The sequence below is a fragment of the Somniosus microcephalus genome, unplaced genomic scaffold (assembly GCF_052327205.1).
Source record: "Somniosus microcephalus isolate GS21.2 unplaced genomic scaffold, FLI_Smic_1.0 unresolved_chr6, whole genome shotgun sequence".
Classification (NCBI taxonomy): Eukaryota; Metazoa; Chordata; class Chondrichthyes; order Squaliformes; family Somniosidae; genus Somniosus; species Somniosus microcephalus.
Window position 1 is genome coordinate 26,357,383 of NW_028225184.1, and position 19,092 is coordinate 26,376,474.

The following is a 19,092-nucleotide window of genomic DNA, read 5'->3' on the forward strand; positions in this document are numbered from 1 at the left end:
GTAATGGTGACCGTCTCTCCTACTACATACACCCCACTCGGTTGTTCAAGAGACATCACTGGCTTTGTTAGCGGATCTGAGGTAAAATTAACGGAAAGCACAATTAGAAATAGATCTGCGGTTGTTCATGTCATTTGTTCACTCAAATGTGATTGTGCTACGTTGGAGGGAAGTCCTTTCATTGGGAACTGAGATTCCACAAAAGTGGAGTTCGGGACCTGATTAAAAGCAAGAGAAAACTTGCATTTATATAGCACCTTTCAGGAACTCAACAACTCCTAAATCGCTTCACAGACAATGTAATACTTTGGAGCTCAAGTCACAGCTGAAATGTAGGAAATCAAATGGCAGAGTCAAAGAAAATAAATCAGCTTCGATTCTCTTTCCAAAGTCAGATATTAGGCCAGAAAATTTACTCTGGAATACAGGCGGAACAAGGAAAATGCTTAATTGGGCATCGCTATTTCTGCTAATTTAGCGAAGATGAACATGTGGTAAGATTACTGAACCTCCACGTTAACTCTGCGGATTCGCATTTCAAATAATGGAGTTATTTCGGTGGTCCCAAAATATTTTTGAATCATTCCAGATGAGGCCGCTGATGGTAAGGCCGTCATTTGTTCCCTATATCAAGTTGGCCTTGAGAAGATGGGGGTGGGTATTCTTCTTGATCCGACGCAATCTGTGTGGGGAAGGTGCTCACACAGTGCTCCCGCAGGGAGTTCCACGGTTTAATGCAGTGAAAAATGAAGGAATTACAATATATTTCCAAGTCAGGATGGTCTGAGAGTGGGAGGGGTGCCTTGTGGTGATGGTGTTCCCATACACCTGAAGCTCTTGTCTTCTGGTTGGTGGAGGTCGCTGGTTTGGGATTGTGTAATTGTCCTCCGGAGGTCTATTACTGGCCTCCTCATTGCTCACTATATTTCCGAGTTTCCTCTCGTCTGCCAACTTTGAGACTTATGATCTGTATAACCAAGTCCAGGTCATTACAATGCATCAAAAATGTATTCCCTCTTGAATGTTGCTATTGAATATGTCTCCAGCACCCTTCCAGGCTTGGCATTCCAGATCACAACATCTCGCCGTGTAACACAGTGCTCTTTAGTTCCTCTCTGGATCTTTTGCCAATGATCTTAAATCTGTGCCTTTGGTTCAGTTCCTATTTTATTTACTCTGTCGATAACCCTTATAATTTTGAACATCTCTATTGAGCCGCCCCTTATTCTTTTCAGCTTTAAGGTACAAAACCATCTCATCTAGTCTCTCCAGATAAATAAAAAACTTACCAGTTGTGATATTGCAAAAACGCTGCCCGTCTCACTCACCTGTTACTGTTACTCACACCGAGGCACTAAGTGAGGACCAGGTCCATTGCTCGTTGACAAGGTATCCATACTTGCACTGGTAATCTCCTTGCTGATATCTGCTGGTTGACGCAATGTAAGACACTCTGCTGGTAGTGGGAAATGGAAGTTTGTCCCCATCTTTATAAAAGGTATAATCGCTACCCGGGGAATTTATGTCGCCATTGCAGGTAATTGTGATGTTCTCTCCGGGTAAATACACGCCAGATTCTTCATTCAGGGTAATTTCAGGTTTCAGCTGAAGTTCTACGGTAAAAATCATGCTAAACATTTATAAAGCATTGACTTGCTGGCAGCTGGAGTACAGTGTAGTGTTCTGGGCACCAAACTTTAAGACCGATGTCAAGGACTTGTATCGGGTAAAGTGAAGGTTTACCAGGATGATCCGGGGGTGAGGGACTTCAGTTACGTGGAGAGATTGCTGAATCTGCGATTGTACAGAGAAGGTTAAGGGAGAACCTTATTGGTGTATTCTAAATTAAGAGGGGTAAGTTTGAGCAAATAGGGAGAATCTGTATCCTCTGGAAACTGGGTCCATAAATAGAGCTCAGTGGCTTAAAATAATTGAGAAAGGAACAAGAAGGGACCGGCGGAGAATTTCTTCACTCAGATGATTTTAAGATTGGTAAAGCAATAAGTGAAAAGGTGCTGGATACAGATTCCACCAGAACACTCATGATTCAATTGGACATGTATTGAAGGGCGCTAATGTCCAGCTTTAATTTAAAACCTGGGGTGTGGGACACAATTGTACAGCTCTTTCACACAGCTTTCACAGACATGATGGGTGCAGTGGACTACTTCTGTTCCTGAGAGACGGTATCATGCTTTGAATTTAATCTCTACCGAAATAGAAAGGGATTGATGTTAGTGACCTGCTTTTGTGATGGCGTTGTTCGCCGACAGAATGCGCTAATGCACGTTTCAGGGCATCTAAAGTTGCAAGCAAATGGTGGGATAACCCATCAAAGCGAGTGGAGAAACATCTTAGAATTCTCCGTCTTTGTGATGTGCGAAGTTCAGTGCAGTAAGTGTTTATCACTCTCTCGTCTCTGAGTCAGATGATTGTGGGTTCGAGCCCCATTCCAAACACTGGAGCTCATAATCTGGGCCGACACGCCCACTGCAGTACTGAGGGAGTGATGCACTGTGGAGATAACAAACCTTGGATGAAACTTTAAACCGAGGTCCTTACCTTCCTCACAGGTGAATGGTAAATATTCCCTGGCACTTTCTGAAGAGCAGGGAGGTACTTGTGCTCTCTTGTGTCAAGGGAGCAGGAGGTGGTGTTCGTGCTCAGAACGAGTTCAGATAGGGCATATGGGGAGATGGGAGATAATAGGAAATAAAATGCAATTCAAGTTCAGGGCAGGGTGAGCGGGATAAGGGGATGGTTTCCTTTGCAGGGCAAGGGAAGGAGTTGAAGGATCAGAGGCAGCTGAGTGGATGACCTTAGGAATAGAGGAGTGTACTGAGATGAAAAGTTCTAGGGGAGGTGATGGTGGGTTTGGGTATTAGAGGAGGGAGAGGTTTAGGAACACAGCCGAGCTCCGAACACACGGGGTGGGGAGAGAAACTGACATGGGAACTGAAAACACTGAGGACAAGGAGTCGCTCAATGAACAGGTCCTGGGATGAAAGGGAGAAAGCATATCTTAGTAAGAGACTCGGATGGGACTGGAGTTTTTAAGGCAACTATGTCTTGTGGAGAGACCAGGAGCGTGGATCATGTTGAGGGGGTGAATGTAAGTGTAAGTAACAGATGAGCAAGAGTAGAGTCTGCGCTGAGATTTGGTGATTAGGGCCACAGTGCTACCACAGGTGCTAGAATGTGGAAGCACGTCGGGAGGCTTCAGCGAGGTTCATGATGTTGCCATTGTGAGTCAAGTCTCAGGCAAAGCCAATAGATCAAAGCAATTCAGCAATCACCCACATGGATTGCAACAGCCTTGTTTGTTTGCATTACATTATACGGCAGCTCAGAAACATGTCATTCGACCCATTAATTCCATGTCTGCTGTTATGCTCTACACGACCCTCCTCCCACCCTCTCCTTCTGACCCCATCAACATATCCTTCTCCTCAACTAGCGAGTTCCATATTCTAACTACTCTCTGGGTAAAGAGGTTTTTCCTGGATTCCCTATTAGATTCATCAATGACGATCTTATGTTGATGGACCTTAGATCTGGTCTCCCACGGAAGTGGAAAAATGTTCTCTACAACTGCCCTATCAAACCCGTTCATAATCCTAAAAAGCTTTTTCACATCACCCCTTCGTCTTTATATACCTAGAGAAAAGTGCCCGAGCCTTTTCAATCTCTTCTGATAGTTACATTATTTCAGGTCTGGTATCATCGTAGTAAATATACATTTCACTTTCTCCAGTGCCTCTATATCCAGTTTATAATATTAAGACCAGAACTGTTGAGAGTGCTCCAATGTGGTCTGCCTTAAGAAATGAATCCCAGGGCGTTCTTTGTTTTGTTATGTGTTAATTAAATTGTCTCTCAAATTTTAGTGATTTGTGCCCTGTTCCCCCAGATTCCTCTGCTCTTCAACCCCATTTCGGAAATTAGTTTCTACGTAGTAAGTGTTATCCTGATTTCACTTACATATGTTGATCCGCGTATATCCTTCCACTTCACACTTTGTACATATTATAATAATAGTGAACAATTAATCTGGATGGAAATTGGTAGCGGTGCTGGTTGACACATTGAACAACCCAAGGGGTTAGTGGTGAATTACTTGACTGGGATGGATAAATAGATTGTGTGATTAGGCTTCAGCAAGAGTGATGGGTGTCGTGATCAGCAACAGAGCAGGAGCGGGAGTGGGCGTTGCTGCTCGTATGAAAAGATTGACAGAAATCTCGATGGACCTTTCAGAGAATGCCAGGAGAGGCACAGAATGCCGCTGTGGATTGTTCACCAATAAATCATTCATGCAAATTAAGGAGAGTGGAATGCCAGGGAAGCTGGATAAAAAGGGACTTGAGTTGTTAACAAAATTATACACAGGTTAGATCAAAATAAGTTATCGTAATATTAAGTCGAGCATTTGTCCGGTAAAGCGCATGGAATTGAAGACAAATTAGTGACATTGGTACTGAATTGATTAGCAGTTACGAATCATAGAGCAGCGATAATGTGTCTGTAATCGAACTGGCAAAAAGTGACAAGTGGTGTCCCCAGGATTCTGTAATGCGGCCTCGTGTTTTAACTGCATTGATCTATGAGTTACAGGAACGAATAAAGTTCCAGATATCCAACTCCACTGACGGCACTAAGTTGTATATTCTGGCGATAGCAGCAGACCGTTGTAATGGGACATTGCTACCTTAATGAGTGGGCAAAACTCTGGGCAATTTAGTTCAGTGTCGGGGGCTGTTTGGTCAACCAATTTCGACCTAAGCAAGATATATATTACACCTGGAATACTGTGAGCACTTCAGCAAACCACACCATAATTAGCATATAGGAACTCGGCCATTCAGTCCCTCGAGCCTGTTTCTGCCATTCAATTCGATCATTGCTGATCGGTATCCTTACTCCTTCTAACTTCTAGCAGATTTCAGTGAACAATTCTGTACTTTTAACATAAAGGAAGCACGGTGGCATAGTGGTTAGCACTGTTGCCTCACAGTGCCAGGAACCCAGGTTCAAATTCGGCCTTGGGTGACTGCCTGTGTGGAGTTTGCACTTTCTCCCTGTGTTTGCGTGGGTTTTACTCCGGGTGCTCTGGTTTTCTCCGACAGTCCAAAGATGTGCGGGTGAGGTTGATTGACCATGATAAAAAAGTGGCCCTTAGTGTTAGGGGGGATTAAATACGCGGGGTTACGGGGATAGAGCTTGTGTGGGATGGCTGTCGCTGTAGGGACCGCGTGCTAGGGTTTGGATGATCAGCCATGATCTCGTTGAATGGCGGAGCAGGGCCGAATGGCCTGCTCCTATCTTCTATGTTTCTATAACAAACAACATAATCCCTCTATAACGTGGAGAGCAGATTTATTTATTAACAGTCTAAATGGTGTCTGAAAAATATATTTTGATACTGGAAATTAACATTGAAAATATGGCTGGGAATGTATTTCTGAAGTTCAACAGCATTACCTGTAGGAGATATAAAACATTGTTAGGCTTTTTCTGGGTGTCAAAATAAGAGGTTGTATAAAGAGGGACCAATAGATTGTGGTTTTGATGAAAACAAATAAAACAAACGGCGGATATATAAAAAAGTACAAGCACCAGTTAGTTAAATATTTTTAGAAGTTCTTAGAAGTTTGGAAAGTTTTTTAAAATGTAATTAAAATGGAAGAGACTGAAAGAGGTTAATGTGGGCGTGGCTTAGTTTTCACTGCTTTTGTGGGCGTGTCTTCACTTACTCATTGGCTGTAGGCTGCACTCCTGGCCTTAGTGATGTCATATGCTGCCCACAACTAAGCAGTGCCGAAGAGCAAGTCTCAGTTCTCTGCAGCTCCATCGAGACTGACCGCAATTTTTGGGCCTTCATATCATTCATATGGTCCACTGCCCAGAACTGAATGCAGTTCCACCAGACGGGGTCTATCATAGAGAATATAAGCAGGAGTAGGCCATTCGTTCCATCGAGCCTGCTCCACCATTCAATATGATCATGGCTGTTCCTCTATCTCAATACCATATTCCCACTCTCTCGTCATATCCCTTGGTGCCTTTTGTGTCTAGAAATCTATCTCTCTCCTTCTTATATATATTCTGTGCTATGGCCTCCACAGCCTTCTCTGGTGGAGAGTTCCAGAGGTTCAACACCCTCTGATGAAGAAGTTTTTCCTCATCTCAGTTCTTAATGTCCTACCCCGTATACTCAGACTGCGACCCCTCGTTCAAGTCCCCACAGTCAGGGGAAACATCCTCCCTGCACCCAGTCAAACCCTGTCAGAATGTTATACGTTTCAGTGAGATTCCCTCTCATTCTTCTAAACTCTAGCAACTGCAGGCCTAGTCGACCCAATCTCTCCTCATACGGCAGTTCTACCATCACAGTAACCTGTCTGGTGAACCTTCGCTGCACTCCCGCTAGGGCAAATAAATCCTTTCTTAGGTAAGGAGACAAAAACTGCACACAGTACTCAAGGTGAGGTCGCACCACGGCCCTGTATAACTGTAGTAAGACATCCTTGATCCTGTGCTCAAACCTCTTGCAATGAAGGCCAACATGCCATTTTCCTTCCTAACCGTTGCTGGACCTGCATGTTTACTTTCAGCGACTGGTGTACAAGGACACCCAGGTCCCTTTGTACATCAACATTTTCCAATCTATTACCTTTAAAGTAGTACTCTGCCGTTCTGTTTTTCATACCTAAGTGGATAACTTCACATTTATCCACGTTATACTGCATCTGCCATATATTTGCCCACTCACTCAACTTTTCTAAATCGCCTTGAAGCCTCTTTGCATTCTCCTGACAAATCACAATCCAACCTGTCTATGTGTCATCAGAAAACTTCACAATAATACATTTTGTCCCTCATCCAAATCATTGGCATATTTTGTGAATTGTTGGGGCCGCAGCACTGATCTCTGCGGTACCCCAATTGTCTCTGCCTGCCACCCCGAAAAAGACCCATTTATTCCTACTCTCTGTTTCCTGTCTATAACCAATTAACAATCCATGCCAGTATATTACCCCCAATCACATATACTTACTTTAGCACACAAAACTGTTATATGAGACTTTATCAAAGGCCACCAGAAAAGCCAAATGCGACACATCCACTAGGTTTCCCTTATCTATTCTACCAATTACATCCTTAGAAAACTCCAGTAGGTTTGTCAAACACAATTTCCCTTTCATAAATCCATGTTGACATTTTCTAATCCCGTTCATATTTTCTAAGTGTCCGATTACCACATCCTTTATAATAGACTCCAGTATTTTACCTATTGCTGATATTAGGCTAACCGGTCTGTAGTTCTCGGTTTTCTCTCTCCCTCTATTTTTAAATAGTGGGGTTACCTTTGCCACCCTCCAATCTGCAGAAATTGTTCTATAATCTATAGAATTATGGAAGATGACAACCGGTGCATCCACAATTTCCATGGCTACCTATTATGGTACTCTGGGATGCAGATTATCAGATGCTAGGGATTTATCGGCTTTCAGTCCCTTTAATTTCTCCAGCACTATTTTTTTACTAATACTAAATTATTTAATTCCTCGTTCTGCCTAGACCTCAGGTACCCTACAATTTCTGGGATGTTATTAATGCCCTCTTAAGTGAAGACAGAAAAAGTATTGTTTGATTGCCCAGCCATTTCTTTGTTCCCCATTATAAACTCGCCCGTTTCTGGCTGTAAGGGACCTACATTTTTCTACACTAATCGTTTTCTTTTTAGATACTTGTGGAAGCTTTTGCAATCCGCTTTTATGTTCCTTCCAAGTTTACTCTCATACTCTATTTTCCCCTCTTTATCAAACTCTTGGTCCTTTTCTGCTGAACACTAAGCTGCTCCCAATCCTCAGGCTTGCTACTTCTGGCAACTCTATATGGATTCTCTTTGGAGCTAATTCTATCCTAAATTTATTTCCTTATCCATTGTTGGGCCGCTTTTCCTTTTTGTTTTTTGCACCAGAAAGGAATTTATAACTTTTGCAATTCTTGCTTTCGTTCCTTAAACGTTAATCATTGCAATCCACTGTCATGCAATTAAATTAAGCTCCCAAATCTATTATATCCAACTCCCTCCTCATATTTCGTACTTTCCTTTGTTTAGATTAAGGACCCTATTTTCGGATTAGAAACATAGAAACATAGTAGATAGGAGCAGGAGTAGGCCATTCGGCCCCTCGAGCCTGCTCCGCCATCCAATGCGATCATGGCTGATCATCCAAATTCAGAACCCGGCCCCTGCTTTCTCCCCATACCCCTTGATCCCTTTAGCCTTAAGAAATATATCCAACTCCTTCTTGAATATATTTAATGTATTGTCCTCTACTGCCTTCTGTGATAGAGAATTCCACAGGTTCACCACTCTCTGGGTGAAGAAATTCCTCCTAATTTCTGTCGTAAATGGCCTACCCCTTATCCTTAGACTTTGACCCCTGGTTATGGACTCCCAGACCATCGGGAACATCCTCCCTGCATCTAGTCTGTCCAGACCTGTCAGAATTTTATAACTTTCAATTAGGTACCCTTTCATTCTTCTAAACTCCAGTGAGTACAAGCACAATCGACCCAATCTTTCCTCATCCGTCATTCCTGCCATCCCAAGTATCAGCCTGGTGAATCTTCGCTGAACTCCTTCCATGGCAAGAAAATCCTTCCTCAGATAAGGCGACCAAAACTGCACACACTACTAAAGATGTGGTCTTAGCAAGGCCCTGTATAACTGCAGCAAGACATCACTCTTCCTGAACACAAACCCTCTCACTTAGAAGGCCAACATACCATTTGCCTTCTTAAATGCCTGCTGCATCTGCAGGCTTACCGTCAGCGACTGGTGCACAAGGGCACCCAGGTCTGGTTGCACTTCCCCTTCTCCCAATCTATTGCCATTCAGATAATAATCTGCCTTCCTGTTTTTGCCACCAAAATGGATAACCTCAAATATATCCACATTATATTGCATCTGCTATGCATTTGCCCAATGAGCCAACCTGTCCAAATCATCCTGGAGTTTCTCAGCATCCTCCTCACAGCACACACGACCACCCAGCTTTGTGTCATCTGCAAATTTGGAGATATAACATCTAGTTGCCTTGTCTAGATCATTATTATATATTGTGAATAGCTGGGGTACAAGGACCGATCCCTGCGGTACCTCACTAGTCACTGCCTGCCACTCGGAAAAAGACCCGCTTATTCCAACTCTTTGCTTTCTCTCTGCCAATCAGTTCTCTATCCAATTCTATACCTTGCCCACAATCCCATGTTGCTTAAATTAACACGCTAGTCTCTTAAGCGGGACCTTATCGAAAGCCTTCTGAAAGTCCTAATACAACAAAACCACTGGCCCTCCCTTATCTATTTTACCAGTTACATCCTCAAAAAATTCCAGTAGGTTAGTCAAGCACGTTTTACATTTTGTAAATCCATGTTGATTTTGTCCGATCCTGTCACTGTTTTCCAAGTGCTCTGCTATTACATCATTTATAATGGACTCTAGCATTTCCCCCATTACCGATGTCAGGCTTACCCGTCTGTAATTCCACATTTTCTCTCTACCACCTTTTTTCAATAGTGGGGTAATATTAGCTACACTCGAAACCATGGTTACTGTTCCAGATTCCATCGAATTTTGGAAGATGATCAGCAATGCATCTACTTTTTCCAGGGCCACTTCCTTAAGTACACTAGGATGTAGATTATCAGGCCCTGGGGATTTATCCGCCTTCAATCCCATCAATTTCCCTAACACCATTTCCGTACAAATACTGATTTCTTCCAGTTCCTCCCTTTCATCAGACCCTATGTTCCCCGACATCTCTGGGAGGTAATTTGTGTCCTCCTTTGTGAAGACAGAACCAAAATATGTATTTCATTGGTCGGCCATTTCTTTGTTCCCCATTATAAATTCCCCTGATTCTGACTGCAAGGGACCTACGATTGACTTCACCTATGTTTTTTCTTCGCATATCTATAACAGCTTTCACAGTCGGTTTTTATGTTCCCTACAAGCTTACTCTTATTTCTATATTCCCTTTCTTAATTAATCCCTTTGTGCTGCTTTGTTGAATCCTAAACTGTTCTCAATCCTCACGTTTACTGCTTTTTCTGGCCAATTTATATGTCCTCTCCTTGGATCTTATGCTATCCCTAATTTCCCTTGGTAGCCACGGTTGAGTCACGTTTTTCGTTTTATATTTATGCCAAACTGGGATGAACAAATACTGTAGTTGATCCATGCGGTCTTTGAATGTTTGCCATTGCATATCCACCATCAACCCTTTGAGTGACATTCCCCAAGCAATCCTACCCAACTTGCGCCTCAGACCGTCGTAGTTTCCTTTATTTAAATTTAGGTACCAAGCCTGTGAGTCGACAACGTCATTCTCCATCTGAATGATGAATTCGATCATATTATGATCGTCTGACTCAAGGGGCCTCGTACAACAAGATTGCTAATTAATCCTTTCTCGTTACAAAATACCCATTCTAATATGGCCTGATCTCTGTTTGGTTCCTCGACATATTGGTCCAGGAAACCATCCTGTAAACACTCCAGGAATTCCTACTCCACAGTAATGTTAAAAATTCGGTTGATTGGAATTGTTCACTTTCCATCGTAATGAAGAATTGCATCATATTATGGTAACTCTTCCTAAAGTATCCATAACAACTAAATTATTAATTAACCCCTTCTCATTGCACAATACCCAATCTAGGATAGCATGTTCCCTGGTTGGCTCCTTAACGTACTGGCCTTAATTACAATCTTGTGCACGCTCCAGTAATTCATCCTCCACTCTAATAATGCTAATTTGGTTTGGCCAGCCTATTTGTAGATTAAAACCACCCATGATTACTGTACAACCCTTGTTGCACTCATCTCTATTTTTCGGTTTGATGCCATCCCCTACAGATCCACTATTGTTTGGAGGCCTACAGACAACTCCCACCAATGTTGTCTGCCCCTTGGTGCTTCTTAGCTCCACCCAAACTGATTCTACATCTTGATTTTCTGAGCAAATATCCTTGCTCACTATTGCTCTGATGTCATCCTTTACTAACAGTGCCACCCCACCTCCTTTTCCTTTTTGACTTTCCTTCCTGAATATCAAATACCCCTGGATATTCAGCACCCAGTCTTGGTCACGCTGCAACCATGTCTCCGTAATCAAGTGCTCTGTACAGCTACAACTTTCGTCCACCACTTCGAATTCCAGCTATCTTGAGATAAAACTATATCTTGAGATAAAACTATATATTGAGATATAAGCTGTGTCTTTATGCATTTCTCCACTTCACCTGATGAAGGAGCAGCGCTCCGAAAGCTTGTGATTTCAAATAAAACTGTTGGACTATAACCTGTTGATGTGTGACTTCTTACATTTGTCCACCCCAGTCCAACTCCGGCATCTCCACATCTTGAGATAAAGGCTAACATTCCACTAGTCTTTGTAATTATGTTCCTACCTTTCCACTAGATTTTACTAATTTCTGTACTTTGATTCCTAAATCTATCTGATCCTCCATTTTCCCCAGTTTTTCACCAAATAGGAAATACAGGAATCTTGTTTTACTTCCAAAGTGGAAGATCTCACACTTTTTTTACTTTACATTCCATCTGCAACATTTTTCTCACTCACCCAATCCATCAATGTCCCTTTCCAACTTTCTGCTCAAGAGTGCATTATTTACTGCGTCAGTTAAATTAATTTCACCAGCACACTTAAATATACGACTCCCTATTCCTTCTTTCAAGTCATTGTTAAATTTACTGAAAATCTGAGATTCAGTTCAGATCCCCGGTGGACACCACTAATCACATCCTGCCAGTGTGATTACAGAGCCATTATTCCTACTATCTGTCTCCAGCAATATAGTAAATTTCCTGTCCTTGAAGTCTATAAGTTTCCTCCAATTCCATGCACAAGCTAGTCGAATGCCTTCTGAGATTCCATTTAAATAACATCCATAGACAGTCCTTTACCTATCACTTTACGTATCTCCTCAAAACGATGAACTAGGTTCGACAGAGGTGACTTAACCGTTACAAATTCATGCTGGATCTCTCTGATCAGCTCATTTATTTCCGAATGCTCTGTCACTCTGTCCTAATAATAGATTGTTGTACATTCCCCACAACTGAGAGCAGTCTAATGAGCCCATAATTTCCGAGTTGATCTCTCGTTCCCTCTAAAATAATGCTCTGCGTCTTGCTATTTTCCAATCCAATCGTTCAATTCTTCAATCGAGAGACTTTTGGAAGATGATGACTCGATAGGATTACATAGGATTTCATCAGATATACGGCACAGAAACAGGCCATTCGGCCCAATCAGTCCATACCGGCGTTTATGCTGCACTCGAGCCTCCTCCTGTCTAAATCTAAATCTGTCAGCGTAACACTCTGTTCCCTTCTCCCTCATCGTCATGTCCTGCCTCCCTGAAATGCATCTATACTATTCGGTTCAACCACTCACTTTGGAAGCGAGTTCCAAATTCTCACAACTGTTTGGGAAAATAAGTTTCTTCTCAATTATCTATTGGATTTCTTGGTGTCACTCTTCTAGTGATGGCCTCCAGTTATGCTCCTCCCCACAAGTGGAAACATTCTCTCCTTATCCAATCTATTAAAACCTTTCATAAAATTAAAGACCCCTATAAGCTCACTCCTCATCCTTCCTTTTTCAAGAGGAATGAGACCCAGCAATTTAATCTTTTCCTATATGTATACCATCACATTTTTGTATCATTCTTGTAAATCTCATCTGCCCTTTCTCCCTTGAATCTAAATCCTTTTTAACATATGGCGACCAGAACTGCAAGCAGTACTCTAAATGCAGTCCAACAAAGGTTCGATGCAGGCTCAGCATAACTTCCCTACTTTTCTGTTGTGTCCTTCTAGAATAAACCCTAGTGCTTGATTTGTTTCTAAGTGGCCTTGCTAACCTATGTCGCAAATTTAAGTGAATGTATGTATTTGAAATAAGTGGAAATGTTGTTCCTCTACCCCACCTAGATTCGAACCTACCAAGTGATAAGTGACCTCCCTATTCTTCCTACCTAAATGTATTACCTCGTATGTATCTATGTTGAACTTAATTTGCCAATTATTTGCTCATTCTTCGAGTTTATTAACATCCCCCTATAATGGATTGCACTCCTCCAGATTATTGACTATTGCCCCAATTTGTTATCATCTGCAAATTCAGAAATTGTGTTTTGATTGAATAGTTTAAATCGTTAATGTAAATTGTGAACAGCAGTGATCTCAGCACTGATCGTTGTGGAACACCACAACGCACCTTGTGCCACTGTGAATAGCTAACCTTTACTCCCACTCTCTGCTTTCTGTCTTGAAGCCAGCTAGCAACCTATTCTGCTACTTATCTCCTGACTCCGCATACTCTGACCTTATTCGGTAGTCTATTGATTGGACAAATCAAATTCGCCAAGGTAGCCTTGAGGAGGAGTTCATAGCGTGTATCTGGGATGGTTTCCTAGAACAGTATAGAAACATAGAAACATAGAAGAGGGGGCAGGTGTAGGTCATTCGGCCCCTCCAGCCTACTCCGCCATTTAATGAGATCATGGCTGATCATCCAAATGCAGTACCTGTCCTGCTTTCTCCCCATATCACTTGATCCCTTTAGCCTCAAGAAATATATCAAACTACTACTTGAATATATTTAATGATTTTGGCCTCAGCTGCCCTATGTGGCAGAGAATTCCAATTTCACCACTCTCTGGGTGAAGAAATTCCTCTTCATCTCAGTCGTAAATGGTTTACCCCTTATCCTTAGACTGTGAACCCTGCTTCTGAACTCCCCGCCATGGGGAACATCCTTCCTGCATCTAGTCTGTCTAGTCCTCTTAGAATAGTACAAGTTTCAATGAGATCCCCACTCATTCTTCTAAACTCTAGCGAATGTAAGCCAAATCGACCGAATCTCTCCTCATACGCCATTCCTGCAATCCCAGGTATCAGTCTGATGAATCTTCGCTGCACTATCTACATGGCAAGAACATCCTTCCTCAGATAAGGCGAACAAAACTGCACACAACACTCAAGGTGTGGTCTCATCAAGGAATGTACAACTGCAGCAAGACATCGTTGTTCCTGTACTCGAATCCTCTCGCTAAGAAGGCCAACATACCATTTGCCTTCTTAAAAGCCTGCTGCACCTGCATGCTTACCTTCAGCGACTGGTGCACATGGACACCCAGGTCTCTTTGCACTTCCACTTTTCCCAATCTATTGCCTCTCAGGCAATAATCTGCCTTCCTGTTTTTGCCAGGGACGTAGATAATCTCGCATGTATTCACATTATGCTGCATTTGCCATGCATCTGCCCAGTCACCCATCCTATACAAATCGTACTGATGTTGTTCTACATCCTCCTCACAGCACACACGCCCACCCAGCTTTGTGTCATCTGCAAACTTAGAGATATTATATCTAGTTCCCTCCTCTGGATCATTTATATATATTGTCAATAGCTGGGGTCCTAGCACCGATCCCTGCTGTACCCCACTAGTCACTGCCTGCCACTCGGAAAAAGGCACATTTATGCCAACTCTTTGCTTCCTGTCAGCCAACCACTTCACTACCCAAGACAGTACCTTACCCCAATCCAATGTGCATTAACTTTACACACTAATCTCTTACGTGGGACCTTATTAAAAGCCTTCTGAAAGTCCAAATACACCACATCCACTGGTTATACATTATCTATTTTACGAGTTTGGTTGATGTCATTGCGTCAGTTTCTGTCTTTTCGTAAAGGTTGTGGTCAGTGGGTTAGATTCTGTGTGTTCGGTCAGGTTGTGTTCAGTATGTCAGTTACTGTGTGCTCAGTCTGGTTGTGGTCAGTGGTTCAGTTTCTGTGTGTTCCGTCATGTGGTGGTCAGTGCATCAGCTTCTGTGTGCTCCATCTGGTTGTGGTCAGTTGGTCAGTTTCTCTGTGTTCGGGCAGGTTGTGTTCAGTGGGTCAGTTTCTGTGTTTTCGGCCAGCTTATCGTCAGCGGGTCAGTTTATGTGTGTTCGGTCAGGTTGTGGTCTGTGGGTCAGTTTCTGAATATTCTGTCAGGCTTTGGTCAGTGGGTCTGTTACTGTGTGTTCAGTCTGGTTGTGGTCTGTGTGTCAGTTTCTGTGTGTTCGGACAGTTCGTGGTCAGTGGTTTAATTTCTTTGTGTTCTGTCAGATTGTGGTCTGTGGGTCAGTAACTGTGTGCTCGGTCAGGTTTTGGTCAGTAGGTCATATTCCGTGTGTTCAGAGAGGTTGTGGTCAGTGGGTCAGTTTCTGTGTGTTCAGACACGTTGTGGTCAGTGGGGCAGTTTCTGTGTGTTTGGTCCATTGTGGTCAGTGGGTCAGTCATTGTGTGTTCGGTGAGGTTGTGATCTGTGTGCCAGCTTCTGTGTGTTCTGTCAGGTTGTGGTCAGTGGGTCAGTTTCTGTGTTTTCGGACAGGTTGTGGGCAGTGTGTCAGTTTCTGTGTGTTCGGTCAGGTTGTTGTCAGTGGGTCAGTTTCTGTGTGTTCGGTCAGTTTGTGTTCAGTATGTCAGTTAATGTGTGCTCTGTCCGGTTGTGGTCAGTGTTTCAGTTTCTGTGTTTTCGGACAGGTTGTGGTCAGTGGGTCAGTTTCACTGTTTTCAGTCAGATTGTGGTCTTTGTGTCAGGTTCTGTGTGCTCAGTCTGGTTGTGGTCTGTGGGTCGGCTTCTGTGTGTTCGACCAGGTTGTTGTCAGTGGGTCAGTTTCTGTGTGTTAGTTCAGGTTGTGGTCAGTGGATCAGTTACTGTGTGCTTGGTCAGATTGTGGTTAGTGGGTTAATTTCTTTCTGTTTGGGCAGGTTTTGGCCAATGGGTCAGTTGCTGAGTGTTCAGTTAGATTGTGGTCAGTGGGTCAGTTCCTATGTGATCAGTCAGGTTCTTTTCAGTGGGTCAGTTTCCAAGTGTTCGGTCAGCTTCTGGTCAGCGGGTCAGTTTCTGTGCGTTCTGTCAGGTTGCGCTCAGTATGTCAGTTACTATGTGCTCAGTCTGGTTGTTGTCACTGGTTCAGTTTCTGTGTTATCGGAAAGGTTGTGGTCAGTGGGTGAGTTTACGTGTGTTCGGTCATGTTGTGGTCAGTGCATCAGTTTCTCTGAGTTCCGCCTGGCTGTGGTCAGTGGGTCAGTTACTGTGTGTTCGGTCAGGTTGTGTTCAGTGGGTCCGTTACTGTGTGCTCAGCCAGCTTGTGGTAAGCGGGTCAGTTCCTGTGTGTTCGGTCAGATTGTGGCCTGTGTGTCAGTTTCTGCGTGTTCAGTCTGGCTCTGGTCTGTCGGTCGGCTTCTGTGTGTTCGAGCAGGTTGCTGTCATCGCGTCAGTTTCTGTGTGATCGGTCAGATTGTTTTCAGTGGGTCAGTTTCTGTGTGTTTTGTCAGCTTCTGGTCAGTGTGTCAGTTTCTGTGTTTCGGTCAGGTTGTGTTCAGTATGTCAGTTACTGTGTGCTCGGTCTGGTTTTGGTCAGTGGGTCAGTTTCTATGTTTTCGGACAGGTGGTGGTCAGTGGGTCAGTTTAATGTGTGTTTGGTCAGGTTGTGGTCATTGTGTCAATTTCTGTGTTTTCTGTCAGGTTTTGGTCAGTGGGTCTGAATCTGTGTCTTTGGTCAGTTTGTGTTCAGTGGGTCAGTTTCTGTGTGTTTGGTCAGATTGTGTTCAGTGGGTCAGTTTCTGTGTTTTCGGTCAGGTTGTGGCCTGTGGGGCAGTTTCTGTGTGCTCATTCTGGTTGTGGTCAGTGTTTCAGTTTCTGTGTGTTCGTCAGCTAGTGGTCTGTGGGTCAGTTTCTATGTGTTTGGTCAGGTTGTGGTCAGTGAGTCAGTTACTGTGTGCTTGGTCAGGTTGTGGTCAGTGGGTCATTTTCCGCGTGTTCTGACTGGTTGAGTTCTGTGTGTCAGTTTTTTTGTGTTCGGAGAGGTTGTGGTCAGTTGATCAGTTTCTGTGTGTTCAGTCAAGTTGTTGTCATTGTGTCCGTTTCAGTCTGATTGGTCAGGTTGTGGTCAGTGGGTCAGTCTCTGTTTTTTTGATCAGTGTTCGGTTGCCAGGTCAGTTTCTGTGTGTTCGTTCAGGTTGTGTTACGTGGGTCAGTTACTCTGTACTCGGTCTGATTGTGTTCAGTGGGTCAATTACTGTGTGTTTGGTCAGGTTGTGGTCAGTGGGTCATTTTCTGTGTGAACGGTCAGGTTATTGGTCAGTATGTCAGTTACTGTGTGCTCGGTCTGGTTGTGGTCAGTGTTCGATCAGATTGTGGTCTGTGGTTCAGTTTCTGTGTGTTCGGTCAGGTTTGTTCATTATGTCAGTTACTGTGTGCTCGGTCTGGTTGTGGTCAGTGGGTCAGTTTCTGTATGTTCGGTAAGATTGTGTTCAGTTTTTCAGTTTCTGTTTTTTCGGTCAGCTTGTGGTCAGCGGGTCAGCTTCTGTTTGTTTGGTCTGGTTTTGATCAGTGGGTCAGTTTCTGTGTGTTCGGTAAGGTTGTTATCAGTTGTTCAGTTTCTGTGTTTTCGGTCAGCTTGTGGTCAGCGGGTCAGCTTTTGTTTGTTTTGTCAGGTTGTGGTCTGTGGGTCAGTTATTTTGTGCTCGGTCTTGTTGTGGTCAGTGGGTCAGTTTCTGTGTATTCGGCCTGGCTGTGGTCAGTGGGTCTGTTTCTGTGTGCTCGGTCTGGCTGTGGTCAGTGGGTCAGTTTCTGTGTGTTCGGTCAGGTTGTGTTCAGTGGGTCAGTTTCTGAGTTTTCGGTCAGGTTGTGGTCTGTGGGACAGTTTTTGTGTGCTCATTCTGGTTGTGGTCAGTGTTTGAGTTTCTGTGTGTTCGTCAGCTACTTGTCTATGGGTCAGTTACTATGTGTTCGGTCAGGTAGTGGTCAGTGGGTCAGTTACTTTGTGCTTGGTCAGGTTGTGGTCAGTGGGTCATTTTCCATGTGTTTCTGTGTGCTCGGAGATGTTACAGCCAGTGGTTCAGTTTCATTTTGCTCTGTCAGGTTGTGGTCAGTGTGGCAGATTCTGTGCGTTCGGCCTGGTTGTTGTCTGTCTGTCAGTTTCTCTGTGTTCAGAAAGGTTGTGGGCTGTGGCTCTGCTTCTGCTTGTTCGGGCAGATTTTGGTCATTGGATCAGTTCCTGTGTGCTCGGTCAGGTTGTATTCAGTCTGTCAGTTACTCTGTGCTCTGTCAGGTTGTGGTCAGTGGGTCAGTTTCTGTGTGTTCGTTCAATGTTGTGGGCTGTGGGTAAGTCTCTGCATGTTCGGACAGGTTGTGGTCATTGGATCAATTTCTGTATATTCGGTCATGTTGCGGTCAGTGGGTCAGTTTCTGTGTGTTCGGTCAGCTTGTGGTCAGTGGGACAGTTTCTGTGCTTTCACTCAGGTAGTGGTCATTGGATCAGTTTCTTTGTGCTCGGTGAGGTTGTTGTTCAGTCTGTCAGTTACTGAGTGCTCGGTCAGTTTGTGGTCAACATCTCAGTTTCTGTGTGTTCGTTCAGGCTGTGGACAGTGGGTCAGTTTCTATGTGTTTGTTCAGGTTGTGGTCAGGGGGTCAGTCTGTGTGTTCGCTTAGGCTGTGGTCAGTGTGTCAGTTTCTGTGCATTTGTTCAGGTTGTGGTCAATGGGTCAATTTCTGTGTGTTCGTTCAGGTTGTGGTCAGTGGGTCTGTTTCTGTGTGTTTGTTCACGTGGTCATTGGTTAATTTCTGTATGTTCGATCAGGTTGTGGTCAGTTGGTCAGTTACTGTGTGTTCGGTCAGTTTTGCGGTCAGTGAGTCAGTTTCTAAGTGTTCGGTCTAGTTGTGTTCAGTGGGGTAGTTTCTGTGTGTTCATTCAGGTTGCGATCAGTAGGTCTGTTTCTATGTGCTCGGTCAGGTTGTGGTCAGTGAGTCAGCTTCTGTGTGTTCGGTCAGCATGTAGTCAATGGCTCATTTCCTGTGTGTTCAGTCAGGTTGTTGTCTGTGGTTCAGTTTCTGTGTGTTCGATCAGTTCGTGGTCAGTGGGTCAGTTTCTGTGTGTTAGATCAGGCTGAGGTCAAAGGGTCAGTTTCTGTGCGTTCGGTCAGGCTGTGG